At 49.6% G+C, this 18,609-nt stretch overlaps 1 protein-coding gene and 1 pseudogene across 3 annotated transcripts in view; one reads left to right on the forward strand and one right to left on the reverse strand.

The window, feature by feature from the left end:
• Positions 1 to 2,548: 2,548 nt before the first annotated feature.
• Scnn1b (sodium channel epithelial 1 subunit beta) overlaps positions 2,549 to 18,609 on the forward strand; it is a 61,801-nt gene continuing 45,740 nt past the window's right edge. For all 3 annotated transcript variants that reach the window (XM_036167391.1, XM_036167381.1, XM_036167402.1), the window contains exon 1: positions 2,549 to 2,646. The gene's annotated coding sequence lies outside the window, so the exon portion shown is untranslated. The remainder of the gene's footprint in view (positions 2,647 to 18,609) is intronic.
• LOC118577299 lies at positions 11,125 to 11,558 on the reverse strand (annotated as a pseudogene).

Genomic DNA, 18,609 nt, shown 5'->3' on the forward strand with positions numbered 1-18,609 from the left:
CACCTCACAATGAGGATTCAAATCCAGTGTGAGTTTCAATAGGGACAGGTCATCTTTTTTTTGTCTTGTTTTGTTTTGTTTTGTTGAGACAGAGTTTCACTCTGAAATAGCCTTGGCTGGCCTAGAACTCTGTAGACCAGGCTAGCCTCGAACCCACAGAGATCCACTTGCCTCTGCCTCCCAAGTGCTGGGAATTAAAGGCATGTGCCACCAATGCTCAGTAGCTCAGGCCATCTTTACAGCATGCCAAGGTATCATATTATTTGAAGCTGGGATTCCTTCACTGTCTTCCACTGAAACAACACAGGGGTAACAAACATGATGCAGAGCACACAAGACAGCCCAAGGGCCTGTTAGGAAGCCAGGCATCAAAGAGATTCAACATGCTAACATGCATGTCTTCCCAAAAGTCTTCATTCCAGAAAGATGTGTTTTGTAAAAGCATTTTACTTATGTTGGGACATAAGGGATTTGTGGCTGTGTGATGAATTTGGAAATATTTTATTTTATTCTGTTGGGGAGGAAGGGTTCCTGTGTGTGTGTGTGTTTGTGTGTGTGTGTGTGTGTGTGTGTGTGTGTGTGTGTGTGTGTGTTCACATGCTGGTGTGCTTGACTAGGCATACATGTCTGGAAGTCAGAGGTAGACTTCGGGTCCCTCTATCATTCGCCACCTTCTTTTTTGAGGCAGGGTCTCTTACTGAGTCGTGAACTTGCCATTTTGGTTAGACTGGCTAGCCAGAGAGCCCCCAGGATCCACCTGTCATCTGTCAGGCCTCCCCAGAACAGAGATTACAGGCACATGCCACCAAACCACTTACACGGATGCTGGGTATCTGAACTCAGTTCCTCATGATTGCACAGCAAGGATTTTATCCCCTGAGCCATACCACCTTTGTTGTTTGTTTGTTTGTTTGTTTGTTTGTTTTGACAAGGTCTCACTGTGCAGCCCAGCAGGCTTCATCCTCACTGTGTAGCCCAGATTAACCTCAGGCTCTGGGTCTTCCTACCTCTCCTTTGAAGTGCTAAGATTGAAAGCATGGTCCATCAACCCTGCTGTGCGTCCTGTCTCATCTAGAAAACAGCAGTAGGTATGACCCTTTGCTCTGCTTAGCTTGTTAGCAACACAAGTTCGGGTCTTCTAGGAAGAGGGAACCTCAGTTGAAAAAACGTCTCCATCAGAGTGGCTGTAGACAAGTCTGTGGGCATTCTTGAGTAATAATTGATGTGGGAAGGTCCAGCCCACCGTGGGAGCTACCACCCCAGGGCAGGGGGTCCTGGGTTGTATAAGAAAACAGTCTGAGCAAGGCATGGGCACAAGCCAGTAAGCATTGTTCCTCCATGGCTTCTGCTTCAGTTTTTGCTTCCAGGTTCCCGACCCTGCCTGAGTTCCTACCTTGGATTTCTTGGTGATGGACTGGACTGTCCTTTCACTGCCCAGGTTCGTTTTGGTTATAGTGTTTATCACAGCAATCGAAAGCAAGCTAAGACACCCATGCAAATAAAAACTCTGGGGTCTTAATGGTTGTTAAAAGTATAGTAGGTGCCTGTAATGCAAGAACTCCTATGTCAGGAGCATCTGAGGGAAGATACACAGGACATGAAACAGTACGGCTACTGGGAATAAAGCGGCCGAACAGACACGAGGTGCCTTGGACCTGGGGAGAGGAGAGACAGAAGGAGGGGAAGGCAGCGAAGAGCACAGGAGGCAGGTGTCCTTAGCCTGCTCTCTGTTGTAAATACCACAGGACCAGGGAAGTCTAAAAGAAAAGTTTGTTTTGGTTTCCACCTCTGGACCAAGGTCACTAGGTCCTGCACCTGGTGATGTCCTCCTTGTTGGCAGAGCTACAAAGGCACACCTAGTCCAGAGATGACCATTCAACCGTTGACCAAGTGGATGCAGCCATCTGTTAACCGGGTAGATGGGCTACCTCATTCCTCAGAGGGGACTCCTAATCACCTCTTAAAATGCCTCCTCTTTTCCTCTCCAAACGAAGGTGCAATTTCAACTCGGAAGGGCCAAACCGTGTTCAGCCTCTAGCACAGGAGGAACAGGGATGACTTGAGGCTACACCACAAGCGTGGTGGGGAAGCTCCCTGGGATGGAGCCAGAGACCCACACCTCCAGGTGACCTTATCTACCGCAGAGGTGGAGGCTGTATCCCACGACCAGCCAGGTACAACTTACTTGTTCTGGGAAGACCAACAGCGAGAGCTTTCCTGAAAACCCCAATTTGTGTGTGTGTTGGGGGGGGGGGGATCTCAGCACCAGTAGAACAGGGCTGCAACCAGTGACTTGTCACGGTGCAGTGTGATGTGCTCCAGCGAGTTGAGTGAGAGAGATGCATGAGTAGGGCAGGATGGAGAGTTTATGTATGTGGTGTATGATGGTTATGAGGACACACGGAGGACGCGATTTCTGCACCTAGCCTGGAGCCCGTGAGGTGGGTGGCCGTGGAGCTTGATGGTGCAGCTGACCAGGCTAACCCAGGCGGGCAGGCTCCGCCCGCAGGCGCTCCCGGGCGGTCCCCGCCCTCCGCGCTCCCTCCGCCTCCAGCGTCCAGGCTCTACAGGTGACCAGCGCCACAGCCACTCCGACGCCACCACCTTAGCTGCCATCACCGCAGACTCGAGCCGCAGCCTAAGCAGGTATGACAGCGACCCCCGCGCGCGCGCACACGGCCAGTGACCGCAGTCTGGCCCCTGACAGCGGCCGAGAGCCGGCCACCCAGCCTCAGTTTCCCACCGGAGGGCGTTGGGGCGTCTGGCCGCTGCCAAACTCGCCATTGAGGAGACGGTGGGACTGGACCCGCTGGGGATGCAGGGAGGACAGAGGGACGATTCGCTCAGCGAATGGGGAAGAGACCCAGCGAGAGTTGTAGCCCTTCTCAGCTGGAGGGAAGGGCTTTGGTCAAGTCCTCACGCGGAATGGGCGGGGCGAGCTGTAGTTCAGGAGCCGACAAAAGCATAGAGCACATCCCCGTCGCCAACAAGCAGCCCGCCAGGTGGGCTCTCCTCTTCCACAGAGAGGAACCGGAGGATGAGGGAGGCTGGCGGGGGGTGGGGGGCGCACTCCTGCAAGGATCCCAGAGACAAGGCACTGCGTGCAGATCTGAGCCCAGGCATCTAACCCCAGAGCCTGATTGCCACCTCCTCTGCCAGGTCAGCCAACTCTGAGGGACACCGATGTAAGAGGCAATGCTGGGGTGGAACCCAGATCCAGGTTCCAACCTACGCTGTCTTTCCGCCATTCCGGGATTTTAAGCACACAGTTAATGCCTAGAGAATGTCACGTGGCATAGATGTGCTGAACACAGAGGGAGAAACTGAGGCACATGGTTTTGGGAGGAACCTGCAGTTTTTCCCCACTCAAAAGCAGTCTCCGTCAGTGAGGGGCTTGGAGCAGCTCAGTCTGGTGTAATCCCTGGGTGAAGAGGCTCTGGAGAGTTCCATGATGGGACATCTGCCAGCAAACCAATACAAGGGACTAACCTCTGTCCTCTTAAACCCTCAAAGTCCTGCTCTCCCTTGCTCCCTAAAGGTAACCACCATCTTCAAATGGAATATTTCTTCTAGAACTTTCTCAACACCTATACATCATATATTATAGAAGCCCTTAGGAAATATGTAAAATAGTAAGGTGGTGGGCAGATATATAATGTTAATTATATAATCTATCCACACCATTGAACAATAGTGACTTACCTTCAACCCCATATGTTCCTTCTAGAATCATCTATGTTACTGCATAGACATGGAGTTAACATCAATTACCATTTGGGGGTCAAGTCCGAATTCTTGTTCTTTGTCTCAACTAATTTCACAGTATGAATTTGGGGGACAAGGTCCCTTCTTTTCCATTGCATACCCTGAAGCCATGTATGCAAGCATTTATAGACAGCCATGTGAATACAAGCATACACTGACAAAAGACAGATTCCAAAGCATGCAGACATATGGACAGGTAAGACCACCTTTGTGCTAGCTATCTGTGGTCAAGGACAAACCCATTTCCCTCTACTTGCAGCTTCCACTGAGTCCAAGGGCAAGGAAAGAGCCAGTCCTGGAGCTCTGCTGTCTGTGCCCAGTGGGCAGAGATGGCACCAAAGAGCCGATTGAGGGGCTCTCTCTAACTGCCTCCAGTGTTGTTCTCACTCTCCGGTAGGAGGCAGAGCAATTAAAAACCAGGGAGAGGGGCGGGAGGAGGGACTCAGCAGCTTGATGCTCTCCCAGAGGATCCAAGTTCAGTTCCCAGCACCCGTGTCAAGCAGCTCACAACCACCTATAACTAGCTTCAGGGGATCTGCCACCCTCTTTCTGCCTCTGAGAATACTCTCACACACAGTGTGCAAACACAGAGAGACACATACATTTAAGAACCATGGGTTCCTAAACCAAGTCCCCAGTCTCCTGGTTGTGTGCCCCACACTTTCTGGGTCCAGATAATAGTGCAAGAAAATTATGTCCATCCTCAAAGGTATGATAGGACCATCAAAAAGTTGCTGTCTCATGGCATGGTGCTACTTGCCAGTAATCCCAGTGCTTAAGAGGCGCAGGTGAACTACAGGTTCGAGGCTAGCCTTGACTGCATAGCAAATGCTAAGCCAGCCAGAGTTTCATAGCAAGAGCTTGTCTCAAAAGACCAAAGTAAAAAAAACAAGCAAACAAACAAACGAACAGTTTGTTGGAATGGTTGATAACAGCCAGGCAAGCAAAGTGCTAAAATCAGAGATACTTCATTTTCAATTACAGTTTTGTCATTTCTCAGGTCAGGCAAATCCACTCCTGTCTCTGAGCCACAGTTTTCACGTCTATCAAATGGGCTTAATGATAATAGTCTTTCCAAATTGTTGAGTGTTCAATAGGATGATGCAAATCAAAATCAGAAAGTCTTGTTCTGGGCAGGGGAGACCCTAAAATGGTCCTGTACTATATGAGCTACCACTTATGACCTCTTCCAGCCTCGAGGGCAGCCAGAGTCCTGAGCACTGGATAGGAGCCTAGGGAAATATTTCTGTCGCTGAGTGCCAGGCCAAGCTTACATCAGGGTCTAACCATGCCATGGTACTTTTAAAAAGGTCCTATTGTGCATCCAGCCCCAAACTAAGATGCAGAAATGACTTCCGGTGTCTACCTTTAGAATACAGGACACTGCTGAAGTCATAAACAAAGCCTGGGGTGAGGGGGCTGGAAAGATGGCCCAATGGTTAAGAGCACTGGCTGCTCTTTCGAGGACCCAGATTTGATTCTCATCACCTACATGGTGGCTCACAACCATCTGTAGCTCCAGTTCCAGGGGATTCAATGCCCTCTTCTGGTCTCTGTGAAACCAAGCACACACCTGGTGCATACATGCAGGCAAACACCCATACACATAAAATTAAACAAATAAATATTTTATTAAAAATATTTAAAAAGAAAGCCTTTGGGCAGCCTTTATGAGGCTGTGTGTGTGTGTGTGTGTGTGTGCGCGCGCGCGCGCGCGCGCGCGCACTCGCGAGAGCACGTGCCTATTCCCATGCATTCATATCCGGTGTCTTCCTCCAGCCTATCCACTTTTCTTACGGAGGCAGGGTCTCTCACTGAACCTGGAGCTCTCACTGATCTGGCTAGTCTAGACAGTGAGCTTGCCCCAGGATTCTGCCCCTTCTCCTGAGCACTGGGATTACAGATGGCTTCTACACCCTCTATTATGTAGGCTCTGGGGTTGTAACCTCTGGTCTCACACATGTACAGCAAGCGTTTTATCCACCAAGCCATCTCCCCAGCCCCACACTCTCCTTGGAAGGTGTGGGTTAGCTGGTCTGCAGCGATAGCTCAGCTGTTAAGAGCATGTATTGCTCTTGCAGAGGGCCTGACTTTGGTTGCCAGCACCATGTCAGGCAGCTCACAACACTTGTAACTCCATCTCCTGGGGATCTGACACCTCTGGTCCCCTTGGGCACCAGTATTCACATGCACTTACCCACACACAAACACAGACACACAGACACACACACAGACACACACACAGACACACACACAGACACACACACACACACACACACACACACACACACACATAATTTAAAATCAGCCGGGCAGTGGTAGCACACGCCTTTAATCCCAGCACTCGGGAGGCAGAGCCAGGTGGATCTCTGTGAGTTTGAGACCAGCCTGGTCTACAGAGTGAGATCCAGGACAGGCACCAAAACTACACAGAGAAACCCTGTTTCGGAAATAAATAAATAAATAAATAAATAAATAAATAAATAAATAAATCTTCAAAATTGTGGGTTAGTCCTTAGATTTTAAGCAGTGAGAGCTAGTCAGTTTCCTTTTAGATCAGGTGGGAACCTCCAAGATCCCACAGTCCCCTGGAGGCAGCTCCTTATTCCCCAAGAATAACACAATAGAAAGTAACACCAGGACTCCAGAGCCATTTCTGTCTCCCAGGTGATTTAGATAAATTGTGTCATTTCAGGTCTCTAATTTGGCTCTTTTGTGACTATTTCCTTGTGGGGAACTGAGGTGATACACAATGCCTGCTTTGAAGGGTTATTTCAGGTATTAAATGAGTCATTAAACCACTCCATTACTGCCTGGATTACAGTAAATACGACCTCAGTCCTCTGTGATAATGGCCATGTTAACTGGTCAGACCCTGTGACAACATTTCAAGGAAAGGCACAAAGAAGAAGGAAATCTCTAAGGGAGGTTTTGAAGGATGTACAGGAGCTCTTCTGCAGATTGAGAAAGGAAGTCCACATATAGGAAACAGCCTTAGGCAGCCAGGTGGTGGTGGTGCACACCTTTAATCTCAGCACTCAGGAGGCAGAGGCAGGAGGATCTCTGTGAGTTCCAGGACAGCCAAAGCTGTTACACAGAGAAACCCTATCTTGAAACCATACCCCCTCCCTAGGGTGAATCTCTGAGTTCAAGATCAGTCTGGTCTACAGAGAAAGTTCCAGGACAGCCACAGCTACACAAAGAAACTCTGTCTTGAAAAACCAAGAACAAACAAACAAACAGCCAAGAGGCAAGCACTGCATGTTAGCTCACATCTTTAATCCCAGCACACAGGAAGCAAAAGCAAGAGGATCTCTGTGAGTCTGAGGCCAGCCTGGTCTACTTAGGGAGCTCCAGACTAGCTTTTTATGTGGATGCTGGGGATTTGAACTCAGATCCTCATGCTTGTGCAGAAAGCACCTAGTCCCGGGGCCTCCTCTCCAGGCCCATGTATTGGGTTTTAAATGCTTTAAAGCAGAGGCTGGGCTAACAAAAGAGCAAGCACTATAGGAGCCTGCATATATGAGGTCCTCGGGGAGAGGGCTGAGGAGCATGTGGGCTATGTTTCATGGCGCAGAGTCCCTCATGTTAGTGGTGATGAAAGGCTTTAGGAATGGACAGCAGTGCCAGATGTGCAATGGCAGAAGTGTGCTTAGTCACCCCAAACTGTGCATTTTAAACTGGTTTATGGTTTATATTTTGAAACAAACGAGAAAAAGGAAATTAACTTAGGGAACTGGGTATATGTAGGTCTATGGTAGAACACTTGCCTGGCATGGGCAAGACCCCAGGTTTGATCCTCAACAACACACACACACACACACACACACACACACACACACACACACACACACCAACAACAGCAAAATAGGAGCTTTGACTTTGGCTGTCCTGAGTTCCAGCCTTGGTTCTGACACTTCTCAGTTATGAGGACCCAATTGAGTGACTCTTTCCATGCTTCGTTTCCCCATCTGCAAAATGGGGTAGACAAAGTGCTGGCCTCATAGGCCCTATACAGATCTTAAGTCATTTTGTGCACACACAGGACTCTGCTGCCTGGGGCCATCACGGGTCAGGCTCAGGGGAGCAGGGCGGCTGAAACCGGCAACTGGAATCAGATCCTAAGACTTCAAGTTTAAGTTCAGCACCAGATGAGAGCCTGTTTGACTCTCAGAACCCATGGGAGAAAGATGGGCATGATGGTACATGCTTGTAATCCAGCGCTGAGGAGGTGGAGACAGGATGATCCCTGGAGCTCAATGGCCAGGCTGTTGACCTTATCAGCAAGCCCCCCAGCCCTGGCTGGAAACCCCATCTCAAAAGACAACGAAGTGGTCCATTCCTAAGGAATGTCACCCAAAATTAACTCTGGCCTAGACACACACACACACACACACACACACACACACACACACACACACACACACACGGTGAGGAGAAATCAAGTCTGTATTTCCTATTATCACTCACTTTGAACAAATTAGAAATTATGGTTTTATAATGCAAAGTACAAAATGTTGAGTCAGATCAACTCTTGCCAGCTGTCTTACACACAAAATGCTGTGATTTTGCCTTAATCACAAAATGCTGTGATTCTCGGCCTTGGCTTATTATCCCACAAATCACAGAGTTTCAAATCCAGCCCTGCCAACTTAGGCACCATGAGACTCAGGCAAGTCCCATACCCTCTATGTGCCTCGGGTTTCTCATCATAAACTGGAAATAAAGATTCTTCCCCTCAAGATGGACACTCTGAGGACTAAAGGGAGAAGCACTCACCCCAGTGATTGACCCACAGTAAATCCTGAATACATGGGTGTGATGTAACTAGATTTGAAATGACCTGAAAGAAGTTGTGTTTTGAGAGATGTTATTGTTTGTTTCCATCTATTACAGTTACATATTTATGTTGTTAGTGTGTGTAGGTACGAACATGCCACCACAGGTGTATGGAGGTCACAGGACAGCTTGTAGGAGTCAGGTCTCTCTTTCCGCTGTGTGTGAATCCTGAGAATGGAGCTCAGGGCTTGACAGCAAGCCCCTTTCCCACTGAGCCATCTTGCAGGCCCCTGTTTGTTTTCGTTTGTGAAATGGGCTCTGTGTTAGTCAGGCTAGCCTGAGCCCTGGGATTAGAGGTGAAAGCTACCTCAAAGAGGTTACTTATTCATTTTGACACTAAAGATTCTTATCCTAGCCATTTGTCACCAGACCATGTGCAGGAACCTGAAGGCTCTGAGAGGTTCCCAAACTGCCCAAGGCCACACAGTAAAAACAGTCTGGGTTGAACTTTCTCCCTCCCTCACCTCAGCACCCCCTGACTGGGAGAATCTTAGGAGTGTGGCAGCAGGTTTGGAAATACCGGGGCAAGCCTGGCTGTTCCCTTCCCCGCTGACCTTGGGGTACAGACCTCAGGGACAAAGCTAAGCAGGCTTGCTGCTTTCCCTCTAGATGTGTGGGGAGGGAGCTCATTTGCAGGTGTGGGCTCTGGAACTACTGATCTGGATCCTCTTAGCACTTCCAGCAGAGACTGATGCTCTGCCAGCAAGATCCCATTGCTTGGGATTGCTGGCATTCTTAGACTGGTGAGTGTGTGTGTGTGTGTGTGTGTGTGTGTGTGTGTGTGTGTGTGTGTGTGTGTGTCTGTCTGTCTGTCTGTCTGTGTGTGTGTGTGTGTGTGTAGGTTGTTGCTTTTCCCTCTTTGAATCCTGGTGACAACACCCTCACACACAGAATGGATCACCTCTGCCTTCTGCTCACACCACAGTGAGAAGCAGTTGGTCTTGGCCTGGATGGATTGTGTTAGAGAAAGAAAGTAGAGAAACTTGGGTCTGAGGCTGTGACTTGAAGGGCAGCCTTTGAAGAACTGCTTACAGATCAGGGGGTGGCAAGTGCCAGGTAGCAAGAACATGCCTGGCACCTGGTAGGCAGTAAGTGCTCATGCAAGGGAGGCAAGAGAAGGAAGGACAGAGAAGGCAAGCCATGAAGAGGAAGGGGAGGAGACAGAGAGAAGGGGAGATAGGGAGAGGGGAGGCCAGAAGTGCGAGACACAGCCCTGAGCCTTCTGGAACAGAGAGCCCCGACTGCAGCACCCAACTCTCTGCAGAGGAGGAGCTGGCACTGAGGGCTGCTGACTCCAAAGAACGCTTCAGGATGGAGTTCACTCTCTGGGAAACATGGCCTCCACCTGCTGGGGGTGGGAGGGTCTTGGGGCATCCCTGCAGCGCCTGTCCTGCTCTCCAGGCACCAAGACTTGCCCAGCTCCTTACTGCTTCCTCCTCCAGGCAGTTTGAGTAACTACAGTCCCAGGGGCCACCACTGAGGTTTCCCACCCTGGGATCTGGGCCAGAGTGCCTGAGAGCAGGCTTTGCAGAGTGTGCCCCTAGGGCTGCCCCAGGGCTGACATTTGGCTCCTCAAGGAAAGCAAAAGGGCAGGGCAAAGCCAGACACACTGTCACTTATGCCTGGAACGCTGAAAGATCAACTTAGGACTAGGTATGCTGTGGAGGGTGCCAATTCCCCACCCCTCCCTACCCTGGCTCTGGTCCACTGGCTGGCTAGGGGTTCATTGGGTTGTTTTGCTGGTGGCAGAACCTGGGGTTTCATGGGAAGAGGCACTCAGAGGTTGGAGACATCCCAGGCAGGAATTGGGGATGCTTCATGTGCTGTGTACTATAACCTACTCTGCAGGAATTTAAACCAGGGACAAAGTGAGAGTGTTCGGTTACTGTGGGAATGTTCAGTGAACATCTGCAAAGTAAGGATAATGGAAGGGTGGGAAGGAGGAATGGCAGGAGATGGGTGCATGCGAATGTTAAAATAGACACTGAAAATATACCTGGAATAGTAAGCCATGGCTCAGCTCCCTGGAGCCTCCTCTGCCCCTCACCTGGAGATCCCCTTCCCACCCTCATCTCAATCCTGCAACTCCCAAGAGGGCCTTTCCAACAGGACTGGACCGAGGTGGGCAGGGTTGCTCCTGGTGGGGCTGACAGGCCAAAGCTCTTCCCTGAAGACCCTCCAAGAGGCATCTCAGCTCCTCCTCAAAGGTTCCCACGCTGCCCTGGAAACAGCTGTTCTGCTGACTTGCACTGTCAACAATGGTCTGAATGCAGATGAGCTCCCCATGGCTTTCTCCCCGTCAATATGGTAGCAACAGGCAGAGGTTTTTCTTTTTCTTCTGTTGGATGCTGGGGATTGGATCCTGGGTTTTGCACTCAAACTGGGTTTGGCTAAGCATGTGCTGTACCCCCAGCCCAGGGCAGTGATGTATACTACATGCAAGCACTTGCATTATGGCATTGAATTCTTTTTTTTTTTAAACAGATTTAATTCACTTTATTTTTCTTGCATAAAAAACCCTTATGTGGTGGCCACAGCTGGAGCCTGGGTCCTCTGAACAGACACTCTTGTGTGGGTTTTCACAAGATGGTCAGTGAATTCCTGATAAGGAGATTTGGTGAACATAGTCTCTTTCCAGAGGTCGGGAGTCAGGTAGCTGTAGGTCTTGGAGATGGCATCAAAGGTGGCCTTGGCAAAGTTGCCCAGGGTGGAAGTGCAGCCCCTGGCTGATGGGTAGCAGTCACAATACCGGCCATCATCAGTAACTTCTTAGGCACAGGAGCAGAGCCTCTGGGGGCAGGGATGAGACGCACCAACACAGAGCCACAGCAGTCTGTCACTTTGCACGGAACAGTGTGGGGCTTGCCAATCTTGTTCCCCCAGTAGCCTCTCTGCACAGGGACAATGGACAGCTTGGCCAAGATGATGGCCCCAAGGTGGGGTAATATAGCCATCCATTTTACACACAGGGAAACTGAGTTTTCTCTCTGCACAAACGCATTACCACCTCACGAAGTCCTGTGATATGGGTGGCAGAGATGAATGGAATCCGAGAGGCTAAGTCACTTGCTTACTCAGGGTCACTAAGAGCTAGTGAATGATGAAGCTGGGATTGTAAGCTGGGCAGTTTGGCTGCAGAGTGTACTGTTTGCCTGACCCTGCCCCCTCAGATGCTCGGTGTCACATGGGCCACCAGGGTAGATGAGAAGTGGAATTTTTCCCTCTGGGACATGACTCTCAATGTCTTTGGGTCACCCTCAGCCAAATGTAAGGTTTCAGCTTTTGGATCAACTGAGAATAAGCCTGTGTGGTTGTGTGGGTTAAGATCTTGGTCTCCCCTAACCAAGAGGCTGCCAAGTGTTAGCATGTGACTACCACTCTAAGGCCCTTCTAATGGGGGGCACCAGCTCAGCCTCCAAACTGCCCAACAGTAGCAACTTCCTTTGACGTGATGGTTCCCAAGGGGAGGCAGGCAAAAAAAAAAAAAAACGAGCAACTGGGCCTGCCTCCCAAGACTTCAGCCACCAGGCCAGCCTGCCCTTGGAACAAGGTGGAGAATGTATGGCCTAGACCCCATGCAGAGAAAAGAGAAGCTAGCCTTCAGTAGGAAGCTGGGAAGGCCACAGAGGGGCACAACGGTGCTGTCCTTCTGCAGTGGGAGGGCAGAACCCATGACTGTGCACATGCTAGGCAGGCACTCTGACGTTAATACTCTCCTCCAGCCTGTCCTTCTTCCTCCTTCTTGTCTCTGATCTCAGGTTGGTGGGGAAAGGTATCTAGTAAGCCCCGGTGCAGTGGGACCCACTCTGGAGGTCTTTACAGAGGGGCCTTTATACTCGCAGAGCTGGCCATTACTGTCTGCATTTCCTCAGCTAACACTATCAGGGAGATGTGAACCCCTAGTACCCCCCATCACCGTCATCATTACCCCTAAGCACCACTCCCACACCCATTGTCATCTTTATCGTGTCCATCATTACCACCATTACCCCCATCGGCAACAGCAACATGACCCACATGGCTTTTCAGACCCAAGGGCAAGGCCCAGTCTGAAGACAGACATACTCAGAGGACATGATGCATCTTGTTCCCTGGGAAAAAAAATAAGGAAGAATGTGGGCCAAAAATACCAATTCAAATCCTAGCTCTTCCACTTTCTGTGTGGCTTCGGGGAACTGACCCAATCTCTCTGAACAGAGATCTGATCTATAAAATGGAATGATTGCAATTCCTCCCTCTTGGGCTCATGGGAAAGGACACATAAGCTCATTCAGGTACGCCCTGGCACAGGGCCTGGCTTGGATTGTAAAAGCAAAACAAATAGAGGAAAATACACAGACCAGGGGAACAGTAGTTAAAGGCATAGCTCGAGGCTCTGGCTGTGAGTCAGTTCCCATCAGCTCCCGATTTCCAGAGGCAGGTGGAGCCCAATGTGAGAACTAGCCTGGAATAGGGTGGCTTGCAGGGTGCCCAGCAGAGACCACCTAAGGGCTGAGCACAGAGCAGAGGAAGAGCTCCTGCCCAGATTGGGGCTGAGATTCCCACTGAAGTTGTAATCTGCCCAGTTTGAGACGAGTCAGGAAGGACGCTTCTCCAGTTGAAGGCAGAAGTCCCAGGAAGAACCAGTTACTTCCTCTCCCAATCCAAGCAGTTCCCCCAAAGCATGGGCACAGACCCCTCCCCCACATACCCGGAGACATTTCCTTCTGGGCTGTTCTCTTTTTGATGGTTTGTTTCTGAACAGCAATGAAGACAGCCCAGGGCACCTCCTATGCCAGGGTATCCTGAAAATCTTACCTCCAGCCTTCAGGGCTGCTATGCACAGCTACATGAGTTGTGTACTGCACAACTCCAAGATGTCATCCAACCAACTGCATTATGAATAGTGCCCCTGGAGTTATGAGACACACAACTTGCACGAACAAACAGGGAGGGTCTGCCAGCCTCCTTCTTCTGAGCAGCATAGAATGATTTTATCAGTTCCCAATACAGGCTCAAAGCAGAGAATGGTTGCATGACTGTCTAGATGTCCATCAAGACCCGAAGAGCCCAGGTTTGCTGCCAAGCAGGTTTGTAGCTGACCTTGAGACATTTGTGCATGGGCCTTGTGGTGACTGGGGGTGATAGAGGATTATAGATGGTCATTAAGATAGAGGACGAGGAAGCAGTGAGGCAGAGTGATCACAAAAGCAGGCTCTGCAGTTAGCTGTGGGCTCAAGTCCCTGGGTTCAATCCCCAGTGCTGCCAAGGAAAAATCCTCCTAATCTTTCTGTGTGACTTGGGGCAAATCACTTGACCTCTTTGTGTCTCCTTTTCATCTAAAAATATAATATATAATAATTCTCATGGAGGTAAACTAGAGAGGAAAGGGGGGCTTGTGTGGTAGTGAACCTCTGATCACCATGCTTGTGGCACAGAACATTTATTTCAAGGTTCAGTGATGTCCCAGACAGATGGGGGAGCTTTAGACACCTTTGGAAGCAGGTCGCTGAAGTCCTAAAGGGGACCAAAGAATCAGGGTCCAGTCTTGACAACTGTGGCCCAGAACCAGGTGGAGTCAAGCAATATTGGATTGTCTTTTCAACATGAATTTGTCGTAATTCAGGGCTGCTATGGCAGCTGATATGGAGTAGAGGGACCCTAGGCCGGTGACAACCAGCAGAAGCCAGCCTACAGGCTGGGCCTCCAGTTGGCCAGGACTGCAGTTCAGTGCCCAAGCCCAGGGTTGTGTGAAAAAGGGCTCTCCAGCCAAGCTGGATCTACCCTCTAACCATGTAGCATGTGAGCTAAGCATGGCCATCACACAGTTGAAGTGACATCAAGAGCCTTACATGGTAGCCCACACCTGTCATCCCAGCACGGGAGGCAAATGCAGTAAGATGGAGTTCAAGGACAATTGGGGTATACAATGAGACCCAGTCTCAAAGTTTAAAAACAAAACAAAATGTTTTCAGTGCTTGACTAACAAAACACAAACTCCTAGGTTCAATCCCTAGCATCATATAATAATAATAATAATAATAATAATAATAATAATAATAATAAATTGTCTTTTTAAAAAAAGATTTATTTATTATGTATACACTGAGTGTTCAGCCTGCAGGCCAGAAGAGGACACCAGATCTCTCATTGTAGATGGTTGTGAGCCACCATGTGGTTGATGGGAATTGAACTCAGGACCTCTGGAAGAACAGCCAGTGTTGTTTAAGCACCTGTCCAGGGAGATGACTTTCCCTGGTTATTCTCCAGTCCTTTCTGTGTCCTTCTGCCCAGGAGTAATACTGGTTCCCACAGAGCCATCCCAGGGGCTTGGGAGATGGCATGAACAGTGACGCACTTGCTGTGTAAGTGTGAGGACCAGAGTTCAATCACCAAAACCCCTGTAAGAATGCCAAGGCATGGAAGTGCAAGTTTATAGTCCCAACACTGGGGAGGCAAGGACAGAAAGAGGATTCCTGGAGCAGTCTGGTCACCAAAGTTAGCTTTATAGTAAGGACTGCACCAATGAGAGACCCTGTCCCAAAGCAGGTGGATAACGTCCCTGAGGATGACAGCCCAGGATGACATACACATACACACACACACACACACACACACACACACACACACACAACACACACACACACACACACACACACACACACAACACACACACACACAACACACACACACACACAACACACACACACATACACAGAGGGAAGGGAGATAAAGAGAGACCAGACCACAATGCTCTTGTCTCTTAAGGCCTACACCACTGTATCTGGATTTGACGTCATCCTTATGGACAGGATCACAAGCTGATGTTCGGAATGCCTGACTGTGTGAGTCACAGAGCGTTTTTCTCTGGGATAGAGGATGTTGGGGAAGGAACTCAAGACCTTTGAGCATGCTAAGTGAATGCTCTTCCACTAAGCTATGCCTCCAGCTATAATCATTTTGTTTCTCACCAAATTTCACTCACATCTGGTGTTCAGATTTTCTCTGAACATCTAATCCCAATTTCCAATGGTCACAGTCTCCTGAGTCTGTCTGGTCTTTGTTTTGTGACATCATCCTTCCAGGAGAGCTTGAGACCCAGGAGAAATGAAAAGGAACTTGGGCCAGGGTGGCTCCAATTCCAACCAGCACACAGGTCACCTGGGTGTATCTCAGTGTGAGGACACGTGCCTTGCATGCTTGAGGCCCTGGGTATATCCCCAGCATGGTAGAGTTAAAAGAGAAAGATTCTGTATCGATGAGTGACATCAGCTTTGGATTTGTCTCTGTGTGAAGCTGTCAATCAATGTTCAGGCACCACCCCTGCTGTCTCTCTTGTTTCTTGGTTTTGATTTTGGTTTTCTGACAATGGAATCTCACTAGAATGTCTTCCAACTTACTTGAGGCCCAGGCTGGTCTTGAACTTTCCATCTTCCTGCCTCAGACTCTAGAGTGGCTGGGATTTATAACCTACTCCACCCCACTCTGGTGCCATCCTTTACATAGAAAGACATTAAGCCAGTGATTCTTAAGCGTGAACATGACCCGGAACTCCAGAAGGTGGTTGAACTGGAGTTTCTGATTCAGGAGAACTGGATAGGGCCTGGGGACCTGTCTTGCTGATAGCACTCCCTAGGGCTGCAGCTACCATCAGAAGGACAACCAGACTTTGAAAACCACCTCTCTCAGCCATGCACTGGGCATTCAGCCCAGTGGCTCTCACCGAGCTGGGCTCCCCAGAGGTCCCTAGAAGAAGTTTTATTCAGTCTAAGACTCCCAGGTCTCCTAGAAAAGTCAGGTCGTGGTTTGCTTCTGTGGCCAAGCTGCGCCTTTGACCAGACCTGAGCGGTTTCCTCAAGTCCTAACCCACAAGTTAAAGATGTAATTGTTACCCAGAAGACAGAGTTTCTGTGGTCATGCGGTCTTCTTCCCCATTCCACAGCTTCTGCTATAGGGGTCTTGGAGGATAACACAGGCCAGCCTGTCAAGTGCACGTTAGCCTCACCTCTGGGGGCCTCAGCTTCAGTCCTGGAACTGTGAGAGGGAGGGGACAGGCACTGCCACCCCTCGGAAAGCTGGGGCCACCACAGCTTTGGAGACAGACTGGGCCCAGTGCCACCCTCCACAACTGCCTTGATCAAGATTGACCACCCAGCCCCCAACTGGTTCCCTAAGGCCTTGAACTTGAGAGGGCTGGCAGGCAGGTCTGAATGGGGGAGTGAGCTATTGGAAGTCAGAGAGCAGAACAGCTGACTCTCCTTCCTGGATGGGGGCACTGACCACCTTGGTGTGGGGGTGGGGATGCTCCTACTGCTCTGGAAACCAGAAGCGCCAGCCCACGGGTGGGGGTGGGGTTGTCAGTAAGATGGCATCACTGTGCACTTGAGAAGGCAGGTGCACTGGCACCTTTCACTCGGTTTCTCTCGTCACAGCTGGGTGACCCTGAGTGGCCTTCTGTGCTGGAGAGGTGACAATTCCTTGTAGGCTCAACTCGAGGATTAAATGAGATGGTGTCATGTGATAGTTCCTGGTACATACTAGGTGCTCAGCAAATGTTCTTGCTACCACCACAGAAGGACAGATGGGAACTATGATTTCATTCTGCAAACAGCCTGAATACCACTTCCCTACCCCACCTCCCTACACCCTGACCTCACACCCCCACCCCAAACCCCCACCCTGGCCCTCTTCATGCCTCTGTGCCCTTTCACTCACAAGAGTCAGCTTATAATCAAAAAGCACCTATTTGTCCCCCCAAATATTCATTGCAATGGCCAATCCGTATTTAAGCACTTAACTCACTGTTCCCACCCAATGCTGTTTTATGTTAATAGAATATGATGCACAAACATGAACCATTGAAGCAATTAAACATTGAGGACAGAGCCCAAGGCCTGGCACGTGCTAACCAAGTGAACTTGCAATGCCAGGCCTCGATTTTTGAGACATGATCTAGCTATGGAACCCTGGCTAGCTATGAACTCATGATCCTCCTGCCTCAGCCTCCCAAGTGCTGGGGTTAAAGGTATATGTCACCAGACCCAGAAATATATTTTATTTTCAGTTGTGATTTAAAAACCAAACCAAAAAAAAACCAAAAACCTGTAACATACAAATGGTCACCTCTTTTATTTTTAGTGTTGAGGATGGAACCCAGGGCCTCCAGCATGCAGAAGAAGGTTCCACATAACCCTAACCCCATCTTAAATCACCATATCTTAAAATATTTTTGAGACAGGTCTCACTATGTAGCCCTGGCTGGCCTCAAACTCACCGAAATCTACCTGCCTCTGTCTTCTGAGTGCTAGGATTAAAGGCATTTCTATCACACCCAGCAAACCACTTTTTAAAATTAATTTCCAAATTACATAATTCATATTGAGGTGGGTACACATGAGCCACAGTGTGCATCAGAGGAGAGGACAACTCTGGAGAATCAGTTCTGTCCTACATACCGGATCCAACAGGTTTCAAGGCTTGGCAGCAAGTGTGCTTACGTGCTGAGCCGTTTTGCCTGCCTACTTTAACTCACTGTTGAGTGCACAGTTCCATGACGTTCACACTGTGTTCAGAACTCTCTTGTCTTCCATTTTCATATCGTGTCTTTAGGAACTAGATTGTGTCTTATAACTATGGCATATCTCAGTTCCACAAGGAACATTTCCCATGCCCAGTAGCTGTTGTGTGATCAGGGCCACCCAAATGGCTTGAAAGCCCTGCTCATGGAGTGGGGCTGGGAAGGGGCTGGGCCTTGTCTGCCGACCACCTCGGGAAGGTAGGCTCCAGTGGGCTGAAACAGGCAGCAAGGGAACAGAAGGGAGTCGGGGAGACTCATCTGAGAGGAAGCCTTGGCACAGAGCCCTGGGATTCTGTAGGGAGATGGGCCCCTCCTCCATCTTGTATTGCTGGTGGCTTTGAAAAATCCCACTACGTCTCTGAGCTTCAGTAGACCCTTCTGCAAACAGGGCAGCGATAGGCTCTCCATTTTCCTGCCTTTATTTTCATGAGAGTCCTTGGCACTGTGCT

Source organism: Onychomys torridus, chromosome 1 (genome assembly GCF_903995425.1).
Source record: "Onychomys torridus chromosome 1, mOncTor1.1, whole genome shotgun sequence".
Lineage (NCBI taxonomy): Eukaryota > Metazoa > Chordata > Mammalia > Rodentia > Cricetidae > Onychomys > Onychomys torridus.